This window comes from Marmota marmota, unplaced genomic scaffold (genome assembly GCF_001458135.2).
Source record: "Marmota marmota marmota unplaced genomic scaffold, marMar, whole genome shotgun sequence".
Lineage (NCBI taxonomy): Eukaryota > Metazoa > Chordata > Mammalia > Rodentia > Sciuridae > Marmota > Marmota marmota.
In genome coordinates, this window is record NW_025999982.1 from 3,623,352 (window position 1) to 3,637,943 (window position 14,592).

The following is a 14,592-nucleotide window of genomic DNA, read 5'->3' on the forward strand; positions in this document are numbered from 1 at the left end:
TTTTTTTTTTTTTTTTTTTTTTTTTTTTTTTTTTTTTTGATGCCAGGGATTGAACCCAAGGGTGCTTAACCACTGAGCCACATCCCCAGACCACTTTATTTTTCATTTTGAGATAGGGCCTCCCTAAGTTGCTTAGGACTTCACTAATTTGCTGAAGCTGGCTTTGAACTTGTGATCCTCCTGTCTCAGTGTCCTGAGCCACTGCGCCCAGCTGAGATGTTTTTTTATACAGACGGAGCTGAATCTGCACTACAGAAATTTAACAGAAAGATTCTGAAAACATGTAATGATAAAAGAATTTTATCAAAAAATATGTACTGAAAAAGGAGTATGGATAAGTCAGATGTTTTCTTGACAGACAGTAAGTCTAATTTGATTGACCAATTTGAAATGAAGACTGGTTTTGCCAATTACACAAATGGCAGGTATTTTGTTGTTACTGTTTTTGTCTTTTTGTTGTTGTTGTTTAAATGGTTAAATGTTTGGATAAATGTTTAACAACATTTATCTAAGTGAAAAGGTTAACAGATAAAATGATTTTTAATAAACTAAAACTGAGATTCTAATAACTAGATAATAAGTCCTTTTGCAAGATCGGTGGTTTCCAATTCTTTGCTTTTAATAAAATTAAAGGAATATTTTTGACAATATTTGATAATAGATCTCATTGTGATTGTTGGCATACAATTTAGAAGTTCAAAGACTTGAGGAATATCATTGTAACAAATCTCTTCATTTTCCAATTTTGTGAACAAGGTTTCTCAACACTAAGTCTATTAAAAAAAGAGAGGGAGAGAGAATTGATGTCTTACCTTATATATTCCTATCATTGAATAATATTCATCCATGATACCTGAGCTACTTGGGTAGAAACACTAAATTTCTCATTAAGAGGTGTATCCTCAATAAAAATTTTAATTATTTATGTAGTTTAGTAATACAGTAATTATGGGAAATGAATGAGGAATATGAGAATTGAACCATACAAAATTTCTGCTAGAGAATTTTTTTCTTGTTGTTATTGTTTTTTTGTGGAACCCAGGAGCTCTCTACAGATGTGCACCACCATGCCCAACTATTTTTTTTTAATGTCTGAGGAACACTAGCCCTCTATGTTGTCGGTGGCTAGGAGAACAGAACTGCTAGAAATGATATTCAGTACTCTTCTCCAAAATATCTTCCACGCCAGTTCCCCTCAGGACCTGAAATTTCTCATTATTAGAATCATTACTTCAGGCAGGGCCCTGGGAAGATCCTGTTTTTTGTTAAATATATGATGGGAGAGGTAATCAGCCAAGAGATTAGGCTCTACGAGGACTTTAACAAAAGACAGATGTATTTTTAATATGGAAAAAGGTGGTGGGGGACAAACTTGGATACATTCTAGTTCTATTCCCGTTGTATTTCTACTCAACAATCCAAGCTGAAAAAGGAGCTACTTATATACTCTCTGTATTATGAAAAATCACTTGTCAAACCTCCAACAAAAAGGAACAGAAAGAGGACATCATAGTGGTCAGGCTATTTCTTTTTTTATATACTAGGAAATCTACAAAGGATTAATTATTAACCATAGAAATGGTCCATCAGTTGTCACTCACTGACATGAAAATGGTGAAAATTCTAGTCCCAGTTCCGCCTCTGGAAATGCTGTGCCAAAACAAACAAGATAGGAACAGGGGAAGGCTTTTCAGTTAAGTTCTTCAGACAGAAGAGGAAGTTTAAACAGGACCTCTGTGCCCCTACCCCAAGCATCTTTAACTGTTAAGAAGCCCCAAACCCAATATTTTGTAAATGTTTCAAATTTACTTACTTAAAATTATTTTTACCATGCCCTACTGAAATTCTAATGACTTGGTAGGCTGAGGCCAGCTTCAGCAACCTGTCCCTGTCTGGGGGGCGCGGGGGGGGAAGGTCTGGGAATGTAGGTTATTGGTAGAGCGATTTGTGTTCAAACCCCAGTCTTGTTTTAAAAAAAAAAAAACACAAACATTTAGAGCCTGAGGAGATATAGATATATATTCTCTACATATATAATTCCTCCAGGCTCCCAGTTACTCTGAAGTGGCAAGCTATCAGTTCTTTAATCCCCTCTGTGTTGTTTTTGTTTTGGTTCTGGGGGTTGAACCCTGGGTGCTCTATCACTGAACTACATCCCCAGTCCTATTTTCTATTTTGAGACAAGGTCTCGCTAAGTTGCTAAGGTTGGCCTCGAACTTGCGGTCCTCCAGCCTCAGCCTACAAGTAGCTAGGATTGCAGGTGTGCGCCAAGGCGCCGGCTCCCCCTCCTTATTTACTTATTCACTTACTCACTTTACGGAAAGCTCGCTTCCATTTCATTTTCCCTCAGGTTTCCGAAAATGCCCGATTCGCATCCCCTCCTTGCTTGGAGGGCAAAAGAGCAAAAGGGGCTGGGTTCTGTTCACCCCACTGCAAGCCTACCAGGGGTGCAGCTGGTGTTGAGGCTGGGAGAGGAGTTGACCCAGGAATGGGAGTGCGACAACCCGAGGGCCATCGAGGCACGGTGCCTAAGGAGATACCTTACCACTCAAAGTCGTCCTTTTCGATAACGACCTATTAATACCTGCAATTGGTNGCGTGAGACGTGAGAGCGGGAAGCCCTCCAGGCCTCCCTCCCGGCTCCAGCCTCAGGCCTCAGGTAGACCGAGCCCTAGAGCGGCCAGGTAGCAGTCCCGATGGCTATAGCGACCGTGGGCTCCGAGCCGCGCCGGGGCCCTGACCCGGCGTGGTGACGTCACCACGCCCTCCCCGGGCGCTCGGCTCCGCAGGCCTGCGTCACCCTAGCCGGTGCGGGCGGGGCTCCGAGGGCCTCGGTTCGGAGCCGGGTTGCCGGGGCTCCAGGGGCCCCGGAACCGGGATAAGTAGACGGCCACCGCGGCGGAGGGGGGGCGGGGTGGAGCGTGCCCTGTATTTTCTATACGGGTTCCGGGGCCCGGTAAAGGCGCGCCGAGAGCGGAGGAAAGTGCGGCGGCCCTGGAACCTGGATATCGCGCGAGGCAAGCCGCGCGCGGGCGGGCGGGCGGGCTATGGCGCAGGCGGGTTGCGGGGCCGGCGCTGGTGGCGGGGCCCGGTGCATGGCGGTCTGTCGGCGGAGTCGCCCTCGGGGGCTGTCAGGTTGGTGGCTGTGGGGAGACTGGGTCCACCATGACCAAGGTGGGAGGCTGGGCGGGCGCAGGGCCCTGGGAAGATCCCGAGCCCGTCGTGCCCACCCTCCTTCGGCCCTAACCCGGCGGCCGGGCCACTGGACGGCGGTCTGGCCCCTCCTCCACCTAGGGTCCCTGCCCCTCCATTCCCACCTGCGACTCCTCCCCCATGACTCCCAAACCCCACCCAGTGACAGTGCCCGCCTCCCACCTCTGTGACCCCACACCCCACCCACTGACCCCAAACCTGACCAGGTGACCCTTCATTCTTATTCATATTCTGCTAACCTCAGTACGTCTCAGAGACCCACCAACCCAGTAACTCACAGGGCCCCAAGATCCCCACATCCCTCCTTGGTGACCCCCAGCCTTCCCCAGACTGCCCTGTGTTCCCCCACAAACTTAGTGACTCCTCTCAAACCACTGTAACCACTTGTAAAATCATACACCAATAATTTCCCACCCACTCATCTACGTAACCTTCAGTCTGCCCTGTAACCCCGTGATTCTCAGTTACATGCTCTCCTTTCGTCCTAAAATCACCCTGCTGGCAACCCTCTCTGCGCCCTCAGCCCTCCAGTGTCAATCAGCACATGACCTACAAGTGTCCCAGCACAGTTGTGGTGAGGAGAATATAGAGATGAATATGAAGTAGCAATAATTGGAGGCATCAGAAAATTCAGGATTGAGTGTGTGGACTTGGTTCAAGTCCCCATTCTGCCACTGCTGTGCTTTGGGAACCTGGGAGAAGTCCCTTCTTCCCTCTGGGCCTCAGTATTGTGATGAGGTTGGGCTAGATGATCTCAGAGTTTCCTTCCAACTGTGTAATTCTGCAGTTCTCAGTGAAGATAATTGTTTGTAATCATTTCTGTACCCTTACCCTAGAAGCTTGGTCTTACAAGCTCACTCCATGGTCCACTTGCTTTATGAATCTTCCCCCTTGTTCCCATGACCCTGTACACTCTTAATTGCCCATACTCATTCCTCTTGATTAGGGCCAATTAGTTGACTTATTTATAAGGCAGTATAGCTGAGAGCTTCAGCTTGGGGCATTGATGTCATAAATCTAGGTTCTGGTCTAACTGGAGTTAAGCTATGGAACTTTTGGCATACCATTTAGTTAGTCTGAATCTTTAGTGTCCACTTCTACTAAGATGATAGTAGTGACTGAGCGACACATGCACTTGGCACCATGCCTCTCACATGGGTAACCTTTATGTGTAAGTTCTTGTTTTTTTGTGGTGCTGGGGATTGAACGCATGGCCCTGTGCATGTGAGGCAAGCACTCTACCAACTGAGCTATATCCCCAGCCCAAGTTCTTGTTTTTACTGAGGAGCACCCATAGGTCTTACTCTGTCCTGGGTGCTAAGGGTTCAGCAATGACCATGTAATCCATACCTTGCACTGCTCCTGACATCTTGGAATCCCCATCCTCTTCTCATCTCTGCTAAGTCCCTCTCACTACTGTTCTTTTTTTTTAACCCTTATACTTCCTTAATAGTAATTGGCTTATTGAGCACCTACTGTTACCAATCTTTGTATATATAAAAGTTAAATATACCTATCAATAAGCCCAGTAGGTAATTATTATTATATTCACCATTTCCTGTCCCTTCTCCTTTTTGGGGGGAATTTGGTTTTAAAGAAATACACCTGAAACTCATACCACTAATAGCAGAATGGGGATTTAAACCCAGTCTTCAAAAAACCCACTTACACCATTATAGAGCTCTCTTATCTATAGTTCTTAAACTCAGTATCAACTCATTCTGTGTCCTCTAGGGTTTCTATTACCCTTTGCTCCCTAGTTTGGTGACTTTCTCCTCCTATTGTTCATGGCTTTTGGCCCCTTTTGCCCTAAAACCCTTGTACCTTATGTGGAAGGGAAAATGTCTTTTAGGTTCATAACTAAGGCCTCTATAACAAAAGATTAACAAGAGAAATGCATACAAGTTTATTTAGTATAACTTTTTTACATGGCTCGGGACCTTCAATAAGGAAATGCATACCCAAAGAAAAAGTTAAACCTGTATTTTTGTGCTTCCTTTGATGAAAGATGGGAAGTTATAGAGAAAGAGTGTGATCTAATGGTAACAAACCAGGGAAACAGAAAGCCCTGTTTGTTCAAGTTCTTCTCTGTGACCCTGTGCCTTCAAAAATAGGACAGTCCTTTGGGTTTAGGGAAAACACCTATCACATGAGGCTCTTATGACTTGCTTCAGGAGGGAAAGCCAGGAGAAGGTGAGACATTTTCTCAAATTGCCATATTTTGGGGTAGCATGTCCTGAACCTAATTAACATGAATACCTCTCCACATCCTTTGCCCAGCTATAGGTCCTTGGAGTTCCCAGCCCTCACCCCATGATCTCACCCAGAAGTGTCTCCAAGCTCACTGATGCTTTATCCCCAATCTTCATCCTGATAGGTCTCTTACCCCCAGAAATCCATGTGTCCATATATATTAAGACTCGTATCCCAGTCTTTCTTCCTATGATCCCTTCCTGCTTTTAGTCTCAATGTTCTACCTCCTCTCCCCACTTGTGCCATCCTTAGCCATATCCAATTCCATGGAACTTTCATCTAGAGACTTTCTGATATGCCCAGCTTCAGTGAAATGAGCGCTTTCCATCCCAACGTGAACCCATCCTTCATAATGTATATAGTCTTCCATCCTAAAATCCTTTCCCTTCACACCCTGTCCAGTATCCCAGTCTCATGGTGTCCTCCCTCATTTTCATAGTGATCACCTTTTCAAACTGAAATTGTCTTTCACCTTCCCTCTCCCTGTCTTTCTCACAGTGCTCTCCTTTCTATTCTCTTTTTTGTCTCCCTAATAATCCTCTCCTCACCATCTTGATAACAAATTTATTATAGTGTAAATCTCCCTCCCACCCCAATCCTGCCCTTTTCACTCTCTTGTACATCTAACCTCAGGGCCATGTGAAACCCTTCTGCTCTCAGTCCTCCTTTCTTCACATAAAACCTCGTCTGCCTTTTTGGTTTGCCCAAAGTGGGAAATATATATATTTTTCCCACCCTCCTCTGACAACTTTTGATGGCTTCTGATAGTCGATCATCAAGATCTTGGTCTTTTAGGTAGCAAGGAGAGAACCATGAGAAATCCTGTAGAATAGCTCTAGCGTGTCTCCTGAACACACTCCCACTGTCCTGTCCTGTTTATGAAGCTGCTAGCTGTATGTTCCCTCAGGGTAGAATGCTTTGAGTGTCGGCCTCCCTGGTATTGAATTAGCCCCATTGTTTTCCAATCCCTTGGCAGAACTTTCCACTTCCCTCCCACTAGAAGCTGGATGGTGAGTAGCAACTGTGACATTAAAGATCTACATCCCAAAGTCTATTCTGTGTGGGTCACCAAATTCCCAGGTCCCCTATAACATATTTACAGACTGTACAGCAATAAATACAGACAGGGGGTATGTCCTGAGGGCTACAAATTCTGTGGGTGGATTAAAAAGAGGAATTTTTGCCCTTGGTTTGTTTCATCTTTCTTAAGGCAAAGAACATATCTGCCTTATATTTTAGTTATTTGTGTACTGCTCTTTCTTGCCACCCTGTGATTTAGAACAGAGGCTGGGTTTTCTTTATCTTCTGGCATCTTAATAGTGCCTCTCGTATTTAGAAGATAATCAGTAAATACTTATTGGATTAAATTAACTCAGAAGTTCAAACAAGTGCAAACAAGTAAAAACAGATTGTGCCTAAGTTTTGTGGCCACAACCCACTTCTCCAAAGCCTTCCAAGCATGATAATGGATGAGCCCTTTGATTTAGATAGTCTGGAATTTAGCCATAACTTTTTTAGTCATTGTTCTTCTGGGGGAATAGGTGCTTTTTAAAATATATTTTTAGTTATACATGGGCACAATATCTTTATTTTATTTAATTTTTTTTATGTGGTGCTGAGGATTGAACCCTATGCCTCATAGGTGCGAGGCAAGCGCTCTACCACGGAGCCACAACCCCAGCCCCCGGTGCTTTACTTTTTAATTTTAATTTTATTTATTGTTTTAGCTTTACTTCTGGGAAGACTAGAGAGGTTGGTTGGTAGTTTTATAATACAGCAGTAACAAGGTCAGAGGATGTCTTACATAGACTTGTTCTTAATAAAACAGCTAGGTGAAATATTTAACGGGAGGATAGAGACGATAAGAGAATAAAGGAAACCAAGCTGGCAAATGTTGGATACTTTTGAAGTTTAGTAATGGGTTCAGGAAGTTCATTATACTATTTTTTTTTTCCTGCTTTTGTGAATGTTAGAAATCATAATAAAGTTTTGGGAGGGCAGTTAGATGAACAAGTACAAATTTAGAAAACACCTCAAAGCAAATGAGCTGCTATTACTCTTATCAGTAGGTAGTACTATTATCTAGATTAAGTAATATATTTAGTTCTATCTCTGACCTCTTCCATTTGTGAGATATGAGGAAGCTAAATTTAAAAATTAGAACTCTTGCTGGTCATGGCAGCACATGCCTATAATCCCAACTACTCAGGAGGCTGAAGGAGAAGGATGGCAAGTTTGAGGCCAGCCTGGGCAACTTAGCAAGACTCTGTCTCAAAATAAAAAGGGCTGGAAATGTATCTCAGTGGTAAAGCATCCTTGGGTTCAATCCCAGAACCACAGATATAGGTAGATAGATAGATAGATAGATAGATAGATAGATAGATAGATAGATAAAACAAGTGAAATATATATTTAGAAAATTAACCAGAAAAGAGAGAGTGTGCCAAGAGTATGCATATTATAATTTTGCAGGGGGAGTGTATTATAATTTTAAATAGAATGGCCTCAGAACATCTTGCTTTAAAAAAAAGTGGCATTTGAGCAAAGATATGTAAGAAATTAGGCAGTGAGCTAAGTTTATTCCCGTTAGGGTAAATAGCAAACTCAAAGGCTATGAGGAAGGATTGTATCTGGTATTTTTGAAAAACATGAAGAAGCTGGCCAGTATGGCTACAGTAGGATCAGAGAGGGGAAGCAGGGCTGGGGTTGTGGCTCAGCGGTAGAGTGCTCACCTCCCATGTGCAAGACCCTGAGTTCAATCCTCAGCACCACATAAAAATAAATAAGTGAAATGAAGTTATTGTGTTCAACTACAACTAAAAAATAAATATTAAAAAAAAGAGAGGGGAAGCATCAGGAGATGTTGTGATGGAAATGGATTGGGGGTGCTGGGTCTTACAGGCCACTGGCTTTTGTTGTGAATTATAAGTGATATGTGAGCCATTAAAGGAGTCTCAGTAGCTAAGTGACACCATTAAAGGAGTCTCAGTAGCTAAGTGACTTACATTTTGGAAAGATCATTCTGGCTGCTCTGCTGAGAACAACCTATAATGGGGCTTATGAGGGAAAGGGTTGAAGGGGCTACTACAGTGGTCCAGACGAGAAGTTGGTGGTTCACATCCAAAGTTAAGCAATAGAAGAGCAAAAAGCAGTTGGATTCTGTACTCACTCTGTAAGAGGAGCAGCTGAAATTTGCTGATAGACTGGATACAACAAATGAAAGAGATGTTGAGGATGACGCACATATTTTTTTGCCTGAGCAACTACAGAGTGAAATTCCCATTTACTGAAATGGGGGGGGGGGCTTAGAAGGGGACATATTGTGAGAAGGAGGAGGTAAGTAGTTCCCTGTTGAATATGTCACATCTGAGATGTTTTTTGAACATCAAAGAGTTGTTGATAAGCAGCTGGATATACAAGTACATTGGACCCTAGTAAATAATCTGTTTTTAGTACCAAGCAAGAGACAGGAGTATGGTGGGAAGAGCACTGGCAGTTTAGGTGTCAGGCTGTGCTCTGCTTCCAGGTAACTGTGCGATCCTTTGGGACTCCTCCAGTAGTGCTGGCCTCTTCATCTGCCAAATGACTGCTTTAGACTAGAAATGAGCAGTCTCCTCATCCCTTCCTATTGTGAGGGTTGAGTAAGTAATTGTTTAGAGTAAATTCGAGATAATATATTTGAGAGCATTTTGAAAACTGCTGAGCTCTACATGGAGTAGTGGTATTCGTAGTAAGAGTCCTTCCTTTATTCAGTAAATTTATACCCAGGGCATGCCTGCCATTTGCTGGGGAATGTGCTGTACGAGGATATGATGATGGAGATGAATCTGTGCCCTGATGGACACTACAGACAAGCCCCCTCTGGTATAGCTTCACTGCTAAATGCAGAGGGAACATAGAACTGGAGTGTCAAGAGTATGCGTATTATAATTTTGCAGGAGGAGAGTATTGTAATTTTAAATAGAATTTTAAATAGAATGTGACAGTAGCCAGGTAAAGCTTATTCTTGAACCGAGTCTGGGAAGAAACAATGAATGGGGGATGCCAGAGACAGGTAGAATGGTATTATCAGGTGAGCAAAAGTGGTCAGCCTAGGAGCCAGGGATATAACTCAGTGATAGAGTACTTACCTGTTATGTACAAGGCTTGGGTTTGATCCCCAGCACTCCCTACCAAAAAAAAGAAACAAAAAAGCAACCAGTGGTCAGCCAGCCAGGGCTAGGAAGAGTTGGGAATGGTAAATATGGCTGGGAAGGGATAGGCTGGTGGGCTTCAGTTCCTTCCCCACTTCATTCATTCGCTCGACATTTAGTTCTTTTCTAGGAGCTTCTGTTAAGAAGTTCATAGTTTTATAATAGATAAAATCTGGTCTCCAAAGTTTTGATTAGATCTAATTCACAATAAGTAGAACTGAATCAGGATTCAAATTTGAACTAAATTCAGCTGTGTAAACAAATGGTACTAATCATTTGTATCTGTGGGTATAATCTTTGTTAGGTGCTAATTAAGCCAAAAGGCATGCTCTCCAGGAACTTAAGTTATAATCAGTATGTCAGAAAGTAAGAGTGTATTATTTTCCCCTAAGAATAAGGTGTCAAGGAAAACACATACTGTGGCAACATGCTCCTTGATTTGCATCTGGAAGTTGTCCTTCTGACACTTACATGGTTATATGGTAGTGTACCCCCTTATCCACAGGGATCAGTTCTAAGACCCCCAGTGGATGCAATTTTTCTTCCTATAAATATATGCACAAGGGCTGGGGTTGTGGCTCAGTGGTAGAGTACTTGCCTCACACGGGTGAAGTAGTGGGTTTGATCCTCAGCACCACATAAAAATAAACTAATAAAGATACTGTGTCCATATACAACTAAAAAATTTTTTAAATATATATATATGCACAAATTTAATATATTATCTTTCTTAACTAAACATTATCACACAATGTGACCTTACCTTTTGCAGTTTGAGATGCAACAGAAAAACTAGCAAGAATTTCTTTTTCTTTCTTGATAATTTCAAGGGTGAAAAATTTGTTCTTACCATAGATCTTAATTTTTTTTTTCTGGAACTGGGGGTACTATAGCTCAGTGGTAGAGCAGTTGTCCAGCATCTCCAGGTCCTGGGTTCAATCCCCAGCACTGGGGAAAAAGTTTTTTTTTTTTCTTATTAAGCTAAAAACTTTCACCTTTTTCACTTAAAGGAGGCACTTTATGACTTCTCTGCATATTTGAATTGGAAGGTCAGTACTCTTGCACCCTGGGGCTGTTACTAACATAAGGATTACTTCAATGCAAGCACTGCATTACCAAGACAGTGGATCTGATAACTGAGATGGCCACCATATGACTAATGAAAGGGTAGCATATACATGTACAGTGTGGATGCTCTGGACGAAAGGATAATCTATGTCCCAGGTAGAATAGAGCAGGATGGTGTGGATTTCATCACACAGCATGCAATTCAAACATTATAAGAAAATTGACATTTGGAGCTGGGGTTATGGCTCAGTGGTAGAGTGCTTGCCTAGCTATGTGTGAGACACTGGGTTTGATTTTCAGCACTGCATATCAGTAAATAAAGGTCCATTGACAACTAAAAAAATATTTAAAAATTTTTTTTCATTTAATATTTTCAGACCAGGATTGACTAGGAAACTGAGGTTTCAGAAAGGAAAACCTATAAGGGGCACCCTACTCTACTGTGAAGCAAGTCTCTTTGACCAGGTAAACAAGAATATGAGATAGAGCTCATCCTGATTGATAGGTCATACACAAGATTAGTTTAGAGTGTATGGAATCATCCTCTACCACTTACTGAAATGGGAGATTTTGTCCTGGCGAATGGAAAAAACAAAAGCAAAAACATATTTGAGTTGGAAAACAAAACAAAAAATAAAAACAGATACAAATATAAGTGCAGCTAAAGCCATCATCTTTTTTTTTTTGAGAATTTTTTAATATTTATTTTCTAGTTTTCGGCAGACACAACATCTTTGTTTGTATGTGGTGCTGGATCGAACCCGGGCTGTACACATGCCAGGCGATCGCGCTACGGCTTGAGTCACATCCCCAGCCCATAAAGCCATCATCTTTAACTAAGGGCCTTAACGTGCTTTGGGTGCTGTTTCCTAAAACTACAAACAAATCTCTGACCCTGGCAGTTATCAGTCAAGCTATGGAAACTTGAAAGTGTCATGAATCCTATGCAGATGTTTGTTTTGCTGATAAAAGCACAGAAAGATCTATGGTGTTGGGTAGGTTTTTCAAAGCTTCATGGCCTGTAAGACCGTCAACAAAGTCAGAGTGCCTCTTCTAGTGCCTCTGGTTTAACACCCCCAGAGCTTACCCTCCAGTGAATTGTTCATCTCTGATCTTACTGTATAATTGTTCATTTGTAGGAATTCCCTATTTTAGTATGGTTGATAAAGTATGAGATCCAAATAATTAAGAGAAGAACAACGTTATTGGTGTCCCTTGAGATTATAGAGCTACCCTGAGGCTTGGATTCAGGGGATGTAGCAAGGGTACCCTCAGGTTCTTTTCTGTGACAGGGACCAAACTCAACTTAGGAAGTATTGTCCTGGGGCCACATGGAACAGTAAGGGAGACAGGTAGGCCTTGCTAGACCACTATTTCAGCAGACCAAACCTCATGACCAGGCTGAGAACACACTCCTATTGGAGCCAGTGTGTCTTCAATTCCTGTGTAGACTCACTGTTGTCTTATGATAAACCTGACCAGCTTTCATATGGTATTCAATAATGGCATCCATGAATTATGAAGCTAAATTTTAGATGTGATTTGCTACAAATCTGTAATGTAGAGTTCATCCTATTGTTACTGAATTGTCATGATTGGACACTCATGATTGGAGAACATAGATATTCCTGTACCCAGCATAGAAGTATAAAGTGCATTTCATGGGTAATACATTCTTAAGGCTTAATTTTTTTTTTAATATTTTATTTACATTTTTTTAGTTTTCGGCAGACACAACATCTTTGTTTGTATGTGGTGCTGAGGATCGAACCCGGGCCACACGCATGCCAGGCGAGCACGCTACCTCTTGAGCCACATCCCCAGCCCAAGGCTTAATTTTTTAAATATAAAAGATATACATTAAAAAGTCACTTTCCATTATCATGACCCAGTCACTCAGTTATCCTTCCACAGACAACCCTGGTTAATAATTTCTTGACTTTCCTTTCATAGATTATTTTTTAACGTTAATAGGTGGCACACAAAAGACACTATTTTATACCTTGTCAGTTTTATTTCCTTTTTTTTTTTTAACATTTATGTTTTTGGGGCTGGGGTATATATAGCTCAGTTGGTATAGTGCTTGCCTAGCATGCACAAGGCCCTGGGTTCAATACCCAGAACCACACACACACACACACACAAATACATATCCATATATATATATATATTTTAGAAGTAGTTGGACACAATACTTTTTATGTGGTGCTGAGGATTGAACCCAGGCCTTGCACATGCTAGATGAGTACTCTTCCGCTGAGCCACAACCCCAGTCCCCTATTTTTTTAATACATTTATTTTATTTATTTGTTTTTCTGTGATGCTGAGGATTGAATCCAGAGCCTTGCAAGTGCTAGGCAAGTGCTCTACCGCTGAACCACAGCCCCAGTTCACTTATTTCCTATGTTTTGGAGATCATTCCATATCATGTGAGGAATCTGTGGAATTTCATCTATAGATGCATGCAGGGATGCTGTGACTAACCTTGAACATACACCATTTTTTAATTTGTTCTTTTTAGATATACATGACAGTAGAGTGTATTTTTTAAAAAATAGATTTTTAGTTGTAGTTGGATGCAATATCTTTATTTTATTTATTTTTATGTGGTGCTGAGGATCGAACCCAGCGCCTCTCATGTGCTAGGCAAGCTCTCTACTGCTCAGCCCCAGCCCCAAGTGTATTTTTTTTTAGATGTTGATGAACCTTTATTTTATTCATTTACTTATATGTGGTGCTGAGACTCGAACCCAGTGCCTTACACATGCTAGGCAAGTGCTCCACTCTGCCATGCAACCAGCACGCGAGCTTCATAATAGAGGTTCGAAGCATAGAAATTAACTAGTGAGTTTTAAAATTAAAGGACATAATTCTAGTTACCTTTATTGACCAGCTCCAGAGACAGCTCCTCCTAGCTCCCGCCTCCAGCCACCTAATGCGGTGGCGAGGTTAATACAAGAGGCCAGTGAGAGAGGGAGAACACGCCAGGGAGTGAGCTTTTATTGGGGAACAAAAAATTCAAGGGAAAATTCCATCCAATGAAGGTCAAGGGGGGGCAGCATTCCAAGGTCAGGGTCAGTGATTGGTCTTTGGGTCAGTGGTCAGGCACACCTCCACACGGACAAGCCCTCGCACCTGGGACAGGGTGGGGAAGGCTCTGACACAGTTACATCTAAGCGCCTCTCACCCAGCCAGGGAGGTAATTCAAATCACGTGTGAGAATGGCTTCCCACACTCCACCACTGAGCCACAACTCCACCCCTGTGTATTTTTTTAATATTTATTTTTTAATTGTAATTGAACACAATACTTTTATTTTTATTTATTTATTTTTATTTTAATTTTTTTTTGGTACCAGGATTGAACCCAGAGGCATGTAACCATTGAACCACATCCCCAACCATTTTTTTTGTATGTTATTTAGAGACAGGGTCCCCTGAGTTACTTAGGGATTCACTAAATTGCTGAGTTTGAACTCATGATCCTCCTGCATCAGCCACCCAGTCACTGGGATTACAGGCCTGCGCCATCCTGATAGGAGGCTATTTTTATTTATTTATTTTTATGTGGTGCTGAGGATCAAATCTAGGGCCTCGCACATGCGAGGTGAGTGCTCTACCGCTGAGCCCCAGCTCCAGCCCAATAGAGTGTATTTTGACATATTATACATAGATAGAGTATAACTTATTCTAATTAGGATCCCATTCTTGAGGTTGTACATGATGTGGAGTTTCACTGGTGGTATATTCCATATTTGAACATAGGTGAGTTATGTCAGATTCATTCCACTGTCTTTTCTATTCTCATACTCCCTCCCTTCCCTTTCCTTCATTCCCCTTTATCTAATCCACTTTTTTTTTTCTTT

At 42.0% G+C, this 14,592-nt stretch overlaps 1 protein-coding gene and 1 long non-coding RNA gene across 5 annotated transcripts in view; one reads left to right on the forward strand and one right to left on the reverse strand.

The window, feature by feature from the left end:
• Nucleotides 1-598: 598 nt before the first annotated feature.
• On the reverse strand, nucleotides 599-2,609 carry LOC125617423. Its single transcript, XR_007348408.1, has 2 exons — nucleotides 1,814-2,609; nucleotides 599-1,650 (listed from the first exon to the last, which is right to left on the reverse strand). It is a non-coding gene; the product is annotated as an uncharacterized LOC125617423 (long non-coding RNA).
• Nucleotides 2,610-2,827: 218 nt separating this feature from the next.
• Znf76 (zinc finger protein 76) overlaps nucleotides 2,828-14,592 on the forward strand; it is a 34,972-nt gene continuing 23,207 nt past the window's right edge. Inside the window, exons 1-2 of one of the 4 annotated variants that reach the window (XM_048805152.1) lie at nucleotides 2,833-3,135; nucleotides 5,494-5,586. The gene's annotated coding sequence lies outside the window, so the exon portion shown is untranslated. Of the gene's footprint in view, nucleotides 3,136-5,493; nucleotides 5,587-14,592 lie in introns of all 4 variants that reach the window. The other 3 variants (XM_048805153.1, XM_015487592.2, XM_015487593.2) reach the window with 3 other exon arrangements.